Genomic DNA, 11555 nt, shown 5'->3' with positions numbered 1-11555 from the left:
GCTAACACCAATAGTGTGAGGTACACCAGCCGCATATCCATATATCATCTGTACTACACAATAAATAACAGCGAAGATATTGATTTTCACTGTTAAAAAATTTTTAAGGCCCACCATAACATTTATTTTCCATCGAATCTGTTCAAAGACCTGAATGAATAGGAAAGCCAAATTTCATATTGACCCGAAACTTCTTTTACCCCAAAAAGGGTTTCAATGGTAGACATTCAATCCCCCACTGTTTTTTGCAGTGTGGTCCACTTGATAGTTAGATCTGTCTTAATTTTTGTCTTAAGCCTTAATACAAGCTCGCCAAATGGATGGACAGTTTGGATATAACACATACCTCATAATCAGACCCATAAAACTTACTGATGATGGACAGTTTGGATATAACACATACCTCGTAATCAGACCCATAAAATTTGTTGATGTCAATACAGCAGCTATCCTCTTTCCCACAGGGGCTATTAAATTTTCCATAATGGTGTAATTCACAGTAAATGAGTAATAATTATTTACCTTTATACTTACCATTGCATCATAGAGGTGATGTTGACAATGGCCCTCAGTTATAGCACCTCACCATTCGAGATTAATACGCGTTGTTTTTGTGGGGTAGGCCATGATATAAGTTTATCATCCACATTGTTCATCCCTTTAGTTAGCTCATTTTAGGGCATGAGCAAATAAATGAGGTAAATCTAAGGCTTAAGTGGACTACACTATAAGAAATACTGAGAATCAAACTCCTACCATTGAAAACTTTTTGAGGCCTTAGAAGTTTTGGATCAACCTGGCATTTTTGTTTTCCCTTTATCTATGACTACGTGACCTTATGAACAGATTGGATGACAAATAAAAATCAATGTGGGCCCTAGGGAGAAAATAGTTTTCAACAGTTCACGTCTTTACAACCATTGTTTCTAAAGTGTGGCCCACTTTAACTTGGGATTTTCCTCATTTTTGGACTTATACCCTAAAATGTGTTGTTACGAAGGATGGATGTTGTGGATAAGTAACATACATCACGATGGGTCCCATAAGTTTATGGACTGATTTTCGAGATGTAATTCCTTTGCGGATTTCAAACATGTGTACTTAGTAATAATTACTTTTTTTACATGTATTTGCAGCTTAAAAATCAAACAGCCCCTAAAGGTTGATAGCCCACCCTCACAGCCTCTGCATACTAATGATATTTCGCTACAGTTGCTTGCATTTGTGTAACACAGGTTAAGTTCATGTTGTCATCAGATATCTTAAATTGGCATGTAATTAGGTTTGTCGATGTCATTGGCAAATTACTTGATCTCATCGAGCAGTTGTTCATCTCATTGATAGCTCACTCGATTTCATCAAGAAAATTTCAATTTATTTCAAATGCTCGCTTATTTTTAGATCTAAATAGATATGATGGAAGGTGACTTCGATCCCATTGAAGAGATTTTGATGGTTGTCAATCCTATTAATAAAAGTGCGCGTTTTTACAGAATTGTGAGAATTATTTTATATTCTTGGGACGACACTATATATGGGTGTAATTACGAGATAAGGGTTAATTCCAAGTATTCCTAAGCTATTTAAGGAGGGCGGCTTGGGGAAGGGGAAAGCAAGGGTTTTCATATTATTGTAAGTGACTTCGTCTCTTGTACATTTGCTTTTACAGTAATTTGTTGTCACTTTGTGCTGTGGTTTTTTCCCACAATGGTTTTTGCACATAAAATTATATGTGCTTTTGTGATTATTTGATTTCATTTGCTTAATCGCCTGTGATCCGAATTCGGGGTTTGCTTCCGCGGATTCCCAACAAGTGGTATCAAAACATATGTTGGGATTTAAGTTTGGATAGACATCATGACGATTAAGGGATCAAATGTGAAGTATGAAATAGATAAATTCATCGGGAAAAATAACTTGGAACTATGTAAGGTGGATATGAGAGGCCATCTAGTTAAACAAGGGTTGCAATAAGCACTCTTTGGTGTTGAGAAGCGTCCAATGTCTATAAGCGATGAAGAACGGGAAGAGTTGGGTGAAAGAACGAAAATCTCGATCTAACTATGTTTGGCGGATGATGTCCTTTATAATGTCCTGGATCAAAAGACCACCGAAAACTTTAGAAGAAGTTAGATAACTTGTACATAACAAAGTCGTTTTTGAATCGTTTATATCTGAAGAAGCAATTCTATAATCTAAAGATGATAGAGGGATTGAATCTTAATGAACACATCAATGCGTTCAATTAGATTCTTTGCAAATTGACAAATGAGGAAGTGAAGATGGGCGAGGAAGATCAAGCCTTAATTTTGTTGAATTCCCTTATAGAGTTTTACGATAGCTTTATAGAAACTATGCCACGGTAAAGAGACTATTGATGTTGAGGCTATCATCTCAACCCTTCAATCAAGGGTATTGAGAAAGAATAACAATAGCACAGGTTCTTCCACGGATACGTTGGTAGCTAGGGAAAGGAATCCAAAGTATGAGAATGACAATTTGTTGTGTTCACGGTCCAAGTCTAAGGGCAAAGGGAAGATAAAGTGTTGAAATTATGGAAAACATGAGCATATAAAGAAAGAATGCCGAAATCCTAAAACTCAAAAGGGAGATAAGGCAGATGAAGCGCTGAAAGAGACTAATGTAATAGAGTCAAATGAGAAAGTGGGCACCAGTGATGTTATGATTGCATCCAAATTCAATTATTCATCAATAAGTGAATTTTGGATACAGGGGTGTCATACCACATGACATCACATCGGGATTGGTTCACCATATATAACGAGTGTGATGGTGGCAAGGTGTTTGTGGGCAATGATGTTGCCTGTAAGATCATTGGAATTGGATCGATGTGGATTAGGGTGTCTGATGGGATGGAATGTATCCTAACGGATGTGAGACACATTTCTAACTTACAGAAGAATCGATCTCTCTAAGTGCTCTTGAGGCTATTTGTAACACTCGGCCCAATCAGAACAGTGTCTTGAGGTGTCCACGTGTGAATTGCCGCAAGACCGCACAATCTAACCACACGTGCGTGCTTACACCCAATAAATTAACCTGGATTAAGCTACTAACGCGATCGAATCAGATTATGTTCGGGCCGTAGAGCCAGTCTGCCCATTTGTGCTTGGCGACTGTCTGTACAGGTCGTGCATTGTCCAAGGAGCGGTAGGAAGATCCGAAACTTTGGGAGGCCACGGGCCTCACTGGGCTTGTGGCCCATCGCGGACAACAGACTCGGACAACTCCTAGAAACAGACAATTCGCGCCCTCCAGTCGACACTTGTAAAGTGCAACTCACCCTAGTTTTGGCTTAAAATCTGAAATTTTAAAACAAATAGCCCCGCCACTTAGGACAGTGAATTGGAACATTTCAGCCGTTGGATTTCATCCAAATTGGCACCAAAGGTTGAAGATATTTCCCTGCACTCGTCCGTTAAATCTGACCCTTGATCCGGGAATGGTGAACAACCCCTTATTAGACCATGGAGCACTCATTTCATAATTCAGATGGACCAGGGGGCCATTAGGGCTGCCTCGAAAGCCATTAGTGGGCCCAAAGGCTCATTTGAGGGAATAAACGACACATAAGGCCTACTGAGTTAAGTTGTAGGGTATAAAACCCTTTCCCTCTCCCTCACTCTCACAACAAAATTCCAGCAGCTGAGAGAGAGAGAGAGAGAGAGAGAGAGAGAGAGAGAGAGAGAGAGAGGGAACTGTGAGTGCTAGGGGAGCTAGGAAGTGAAATTTTTGCACTCCCACCTCCGACATTTGCTGGAAGCCTTGGCCCTACCGCCGTAGAAATGAGGTTTGGCCGATCTAAGGTAACAAACTCATGCTCCCCTTTATTTTTCTCAGCTAGGGCCGCATGCATGCATCCTAACATGCAATTCATGTGGCACAGGGCCTCGGTACATCAAACTTATGGACCTGGCGCCACTGGAGCGACCGCAAGAACTTTAGATCGATAATAGGTGCGAACCATTACCTCTAAGTGGCCTGTTATCATGCCTAGAGTGAATTTTAGTGATTTTGTGTAGAAATTCACTTGCATGTCGCTGTTTTAACATGAAATTGCTGATTTAGAACTTATGCCCAAAATTTTTCCTAAATTGGGAAAGGGATTTCAATTCTAAGTTCCCTGATATATGCATGGTTGAATTGTCTATCAATTTATGAAGTTGCATGTGCATTATCCCCAATCTTGCTGATTTCATAAGTTAGATCCTGTTGCATGCAATTCACATATGTAGATTGGTGTATTGTTGTTTGTATTGTTGAATTGCTAAAATTTATGGAACTCCTAGTTAGGAATGTCCCTAAATTTGCTGCATGTACACTATGGATTATAATTACACATTACTCCCCATTCGGATCGGCCAGTTTACCGGTACTTCTTTGGGTAACTCTTCTGTTGGGTTGGCCCACGGGCAAGTTTAGCCCGGCTAGTTGAACCACGGGTGTCGACTGTAGTTAGACTACGCGAGACGTTGCTCTCAGGTCGTACAACCCATGGTCTGTCTTGTGAGGGCAAATTAGCCCACTAGTTGGTCATCCTTGTATGTTAACTATGTTTGTACACGCCTGCTTGAACCTGAGGCACGCTGTATCCGTCGCGCCCACTGACAACTATTAGTTGCGGCCCACAAGACTCATGGGTCGGGGATGGTGGTATGGAACATTATGCTCGAGTTTTCGGCCTACGCTTGGGTGACGAGCCTCCCCGTAGTGACCAGTGAGCAATTAAGTCTCGTAAGCCGAGTATGGTGGTATAGGACACTATACCCGAGTTGTCGGCCTACGCTAGGCTGACAAGCCTCCCATAGTGACCGCGAGCAAAAACTCTACTTGTCTTAATCACCTTCGTATGATTTAAATTATGAGAATGATGAATTGAAACGGGCCAAGAATCACGAGAGCCATATGACCACGGCCGCCAGAGCCGCGCAATCAGATTAGGGCATTGATTTGTCAGGGTATCTCAGTTTTCCCAAATTGCTAGATGAATGAACATAATTAATCAACTTGGCTAACATTTACATTACATTATATGAGTTATTTTGTCGATTTGGCAATTATGGTCGCACTGAGGGAGTGTTGGTCATTCGCGATTGTTAGATGTTGTCGCTCGAGGGAGTGTTGTGATGAGAAGCAGGCATCATATCATTGGATCATGTATCTACATTAACCAGAGAATTTAGGATTCTGTGAATGTATGTCTTTCACTAAATTTGTTCCTGATATGATATATGTCTAACTTATTGTTAATGGTACTACTAAGTTGATTACTCACTCCTACTTTGGGACGGTGTTTTAAAACACCAACCGTAACCCGATATAAATGCAAATATCTTGGAGTAGCACAGCATGAACGACGAGGAGGAGCGAGCGTATTACCAGACCTTTGGCGGCTCCTTCTAACTTACGTATGGATGATCGCGGGATATGGGTCAGGGTCTGTCACGCCCCAAACTCGAAAACCGGGTTCACAAAATTTTCGATCGCTGAATCCGGTGCTGATAGCCTCCGTAGTACCCCATTCTCGGCTCCTAGTGTCCATACGTTAGATTCCGATCCTAGAATCGTACAAGGAAGATTTTTTTTTTTCAAATGTATATTTACTCGTAATGAGCATAACCACAAGTTTACCCAAATCACAAAGGTAAAATCATCATCACATATCCACTAATATAAACATTTGAATACAATGCTGAAAGGGAAAATATATATGTCAAAATCAAAGCTCCAGAAGTCAGCTACATGCTCCAAGCTCCACGCTGCTGCAACCTAACATCATCTGCACGCACCTATCATGCATAAGCTTATAGAAGCTTAGAGGGTGGTGTAAGCGTGTGCACAAGATAAGTGTCAAGTATTCAATACAATGCCATAATCATACAATTTTGGAAATACTGGTAAGTCCATGAATTAAATAATATCAGAGTACGCAATACAGATTAGTTATGCAAATGAAGAGTCATAAAGAACCAAATATCAGATGCCGAGGATGCAATGCAATATACAATTCCTGATGAGTTAATGAATACCGTCAGCCATATCTAGACCATATAAATGCGAAAACACAGTAACCCAAAATGTCATATGCTGCAGATGTAATGCAATATGCGGTGCAAATGTAATGCAATATGATGGAGTGTGAAGTCGGGATGATAGTACGTAGTATCGCAGGCTATGGGGTCCATCATAAGGGACTTCTATCCAAACCAGTCTCATAACTAAATTTGGATAGTCAGACTCAATGTGGTAAACTCCTGATCTCAGGTTTGTCGCGCGCACCAACCGAAATTCTGGCCATTGCGAAGGTACATATAATAAATAGTTACATACCACCAGCCCGAGTGGATAGTGAATGAATGAATATGCAACTCCTGCTCCACAAATCAGTACTGTACATCTCTGGGATCATCACCGAGGTCTAGTACACTCTACACCAGCTTGCCGCCCCATCAAACCCACAACTGGGTAAGTGGAAGAGACCTCACTATCCGCCTTTCTAATAATCAGCAAATATCTACCCGACACGTTGATAGCGGACCCATTCACAAGTTGGTCAAACTCAGCCTAGCTATGCCTACTCCCTCAGGTAGGTAAGGTCACACCCTCTCCCAACTGACCACAACACAGTGGGAGACGTAGCCTCCTGGTATTGGGCACTCGAACGCTCATGTATATCCACTCGATCTCGACATTGGGGCGTTCTCTAGAACTGAGAGGGTTTAGAGATTTTCACCCAAGGCCATCTATGACAGCTCAATGCTAATAACAGATTTTCGATGTCTCATCTGGCCATCCACGATATGCTTGTGGAGGCAACGACCCTTATGTCGCTAGGGCATACAATAATCACAACACACAATGTAAGGTGCATAAGTCATACAATCCAGTCATGCATCAATCCTACGCATACCGTGCGCTCATATGAGATAACCTTTGCCTATCTGGGAGTCTCATAACAACCTCCCCAATGTCATATGCAATGGTCAACCACATCTCATAACAAACATGCAGATGATGTGTATGGGCATGTATCATAATTTTATGCTGTCACATACTCATAATCGGTATCAATAACCAGCATCAACAATCGACCTTGACAACATGGACATTTAACCAACATTGCTCCCAAGGAATGGCCCACATAGAGCCTAACATAGTGGACTCGTGGCCTCTCACAAGGGCCAAAAATACAACACCATAGGCCTCACTCAAGAGCTTAATACACATTACGATGGGCCTTTCACATGGGCCTAACATAGGCTGCATCACATGGGCCTAATACACATCACATAGGCTGCATCACATGGGCCTAATACACATCACATAGGCCGCGTCACATGGGCATAATACACATCACATAGGCTGCATCACATGAGCCTATATACATCGGATGGGCCACGTCTCATGGACCCCGAATATATCACAATGGGCCACAACTCATAGGCCCCAAACACATCACAATGGGGCTCTCACATGGGTCCATTATGCATCACATCAAGGTGGGCGCCAATGGATGGCCATCAATACATCACATTAGGCCTCGTATACATCAAGTGGGCAGCATCATATGGGCCACATATACATCACAATGGGTCTCTAACACGAGCCTAATATACATCACAAAGGGTCACATCCCATGGGTCTCATATACATTACATTAGGCCTCGACAATCGGAATCGACCTCGATAATCAGAATCAACCTCGATAATCAGAATCGGCCTTAACAATGAAATCGGCCTCGACAAACGGAATCGGCCTCAACAATGGGATCGGCCTCGACCAAACGGAATCGGCCTCAATAATCGGAATCGGCCTCGACAAACGGAATCGGCCTCAACAATGGGATCGGCCTCGACCAAACGGAATCGGCCTCAATAATCGGAATCGACCTTGACCAAACGGAATCGGCTTCGACAATCGGAATTGACCTCGATAATCGGAATTGGCCTCGACAAATGGAATCGGCCTCGATAATCGGAATCGGTCTCGACAAACGGAATCGGCCTTAACAATCAGAATCAGCTTCAACAATGGAATCGGCCTCGATAAACGGAATCGGCCTTGACCAAACGAAATCGGCCTCCAGGGAAGGTCACAATGTAGACATTTAACTATCATCGCCCATCAGTGTGGACATTTAAGCATCATTGCTCCCAATAAGTGACCCACATAGAGCCAAATGTATCGTGGGCCCATGACCTCACACAAAGGCCTAATATACATTGCAATGAGCCTCATACAAGGGCTACATACACATCATAGTGGGCCGCATCATATGGACCTCGAATACATCATAGTGGGCCTCACTCATGGGCCTCAAATATATCACATTGGACCTCACCCATGGGCCTCGAATACATCTCATTGGGCCTTGCCCATGGGCCTCAGATTCGAACAGGTGGGCCCTATCACATGAGCCTCAAATATAAGGCAGGTGGGCCCTATCACATGGGCTTTAAATATAAGGCAGGTGGGCCATGTCACATGAGCCTAATGCGCATCATGATGAGCCGCATAGATGGGCCGCACCAATGGGCCTAACACACACCAATGTGGGCCGCTCAAATGGGCCCGACACTCATCACTATGGGCAGCATGGATGGGCCTCAGATACATCATAAAAGGCCTCTCATATAGGCCCAACATACATCACATCAAGGTGGGGCCCATACATCAACTAGAGGTCATTTAGAGCATTATGAATCATTTCAAAAGATCATCTGGACCATACCACAAATAACACTGGTGTTGATAATTCCCACTGTTAAAAATTTAGAAGGTCCACTATCGCATTTATTTCACATCCAGTCTGTTCATTAGGTCATTAAGACCTAAACAGAGAGGATAAACAAATATCATATTAGTCCAAAACTTCTGTAACCCAAAGGGTTGTAATGGTAGATGTTCAATCCCACTATTTTCTGTAGTGTGGTCCACCTAATAACTAGATCTGCCTTATTTTTAGTGTCAAGCCTTGAGACGGACTTGCCAAATGGGTGGCTAGTTTTAGGTGAATCACATACATCAGGGTGAGTTCCACCCGTTCAGCGTGCTGGACGGTGTGGAGGGCACCCTTACATCATAGTGGGGGTCCCAACAGCTCGTCCGGATGGACGGCTGGGCATAGTTACAACAAGGTGAGCTCCCAAGTGGTGTGGCCCCACCAAGAAATATTATATATTATTCATATAATTATATATTATTATTATTATTACTTACCTGTACGAGCTCATCAAATGAATGGACGGTTGGGACATAACCCATATACATCAAGGTGGGGTCCACATATCTTGTTGATGTCATCAGCAACTGATGCTGCTGGGCCCACCGTCCCTTTGGACGGTCTGGATGAAAAACATACAATAGTGGTCCCCACGACACATTACGGCAACTATATAGCTGATGTGTGGTGGACCAACCAATCTGCTTCTACTAAAAGGTGGGTCCCACCCGTTCAGCGTGCTGGACGGTGTGGATGAGACCCTTACATAACGGTGGGGTCCACAAATCTTGCTGGCATCTGGTACGCCAGCCAATCTATTTCCAAATCAGGTGGGTCCCCACGTGGGTCCCACCATATACTATATATATATATATATATATATATATATATATATATATATTACATATATATATTATACTATATATGGGTGTAACGTCCAAGTGGGATTCCCATCGTCCCAACAGTGGACGGTGAGGATCATCACCTGCAGTATGGTAGGCCACACCGTTAGATGGACGGAGTAGATATAACACATATATTGGTGGGGCCCACTTCATCATAAATGGGAGAGAGAGAGAGAGAGAGAGAGAGAGGAATCAGAGTAGTGGAGGGGCCCCGCCACTATGTGCCCCTCTTGATACAAATCATACATCAAGATGGGTCCCACCATAAGTGGGCCCTCTAATCATCAAAATCAACAAATAAAATCACCCATCATTCGATCTTTTTGGTCCGATGGAATCCCTAGCTCCTCAGCTTCGACTTTGACGAAGGATGATGAAGAATGAAGGGTGAAGATGAGAGATGAGGAGATGGGAAGTGGGCCACACAAAGCTCTCTCATGGAGCTCTCATACCTTGCACGGTTGGGTTGCTTGGAGAATGAGCGAGAGAGATGTAAGAGAGAGAGACAGAGATGGGTGAGTGATGGGTGAGTGATGGAAGAATTGACTTTAGGGATAGGTGTTGTACTTGGGGATGGGTGTGAGTGATTTGAGTGATGTATACTTGATTGATTGATTTGACATGTTCTCTTGGGTTTAGCAAATGCGCGGTGTTTTTCCTCGAACTGAACGCAAGCTCATATCTCCTGGCCTTGGTATCGCCTCGGTGTGTAATATGCAACGTCGGAACAATGGCGACGGCGCGGTCGCAAGGGTACAAGTCTCGGGTTGAGCCGACTCTGTAATATGGGACATAACTCAAGGTTACGCGCAACTACCGATAACAAATCGCGAGTCACAAGAATTCGGTCGGGAGGACCACGGAAGCCTACGGAACAATACGGGTTAAGATACGGGCCTCAAATTGCCCTAGTCGTTTTGGAATACATGTATGGGTAGGACTAGTTCCTTGTCCTATATCTTCTTGGGATTATCTTTTAAATATTTTATATACTCAGCGGCACTTGTTATTGTTTTGTGACTCAATTACGCTTCGTGGTTTGCTAAACTCCTCATGGCTTATAAGACAATTTAAATGTAATCAAGATCTGAAACCCATTGGGGCACACGTGGCACCCAGGAATTCGGAAGCCGAGTTCCTACTCGGCCCCTAAAATTCGAGGTGTTATACTATTAGGTGTAAATTTACCAATTTTAACAGTGTCCTGAAGGTTTCAAAATGAGCACTCGTAGTAATAAAGGTATAGTAGAATGGTAACCTTTATATGTTGATCGGAAATACTATGTCGATGGAGCTACAACATTTGTAGTGAAGTCCACGTCGGCATGTTTGTCGCATGCACGTCTAGGCCACATGAGTAAGCGCGGCATTAAAGTACATTATGATCATTCCTTAATTCCTACTTTTAAAAGCTTTGATTTGAATATATATAAGCATTGTATATTTGGAAAACAGTCAATATTATCTCTTGAGTCGGGAATACATGTTAGTAAGGGTTGTTTAGATTTATGATGTATGTGAACATAAATGGAATGGATGTCATGACCGTACCACAATTGCATTTGGGTGATGACTCTTACATTAATTATGGTTGTCCTTCACCATGTCGATGAGGTGAATAACCCTGTGTCATCTGGGTTGTGTCATCTGAGTCCCAGGCCAGTTAATTGGGTCGGTGTTAGTCTCGCGTTGGCTGGGGAGTCGTCGCTTGGGTAATAAACCCAAAAATGGATCAAGGGACACGGATGAGGAACCGCTACAGCCGTCTCGAGCCTTGTGATCCTATTGAGACCATAATAAAATGGTGGTATCCTAGCTTTCCCAATATACTAGATGAATGAGACTTAATATCAATTACATTGCATTATTTAGATTATTGTGATTTGGCGTTAGAGTCGCTTGTGAG

This window comes from Magnolia sinica, chromosome 4 (genome assembly GCF_029962835.1).
Source record: "Magnolia sinica isolate HGM2019 chromosome 4, MsV1, whole genome shotgun sequence".
Taxonomy (NCBI): Eukaryota; Viridiplantae; Streptophyta; class Magnoliopsida; order Magnoliales; family Magnoliaceae; genus Magnolia; species Magnolia sinica.
This window is presented reverse-complemented; position numbering follows the sequence as displayed.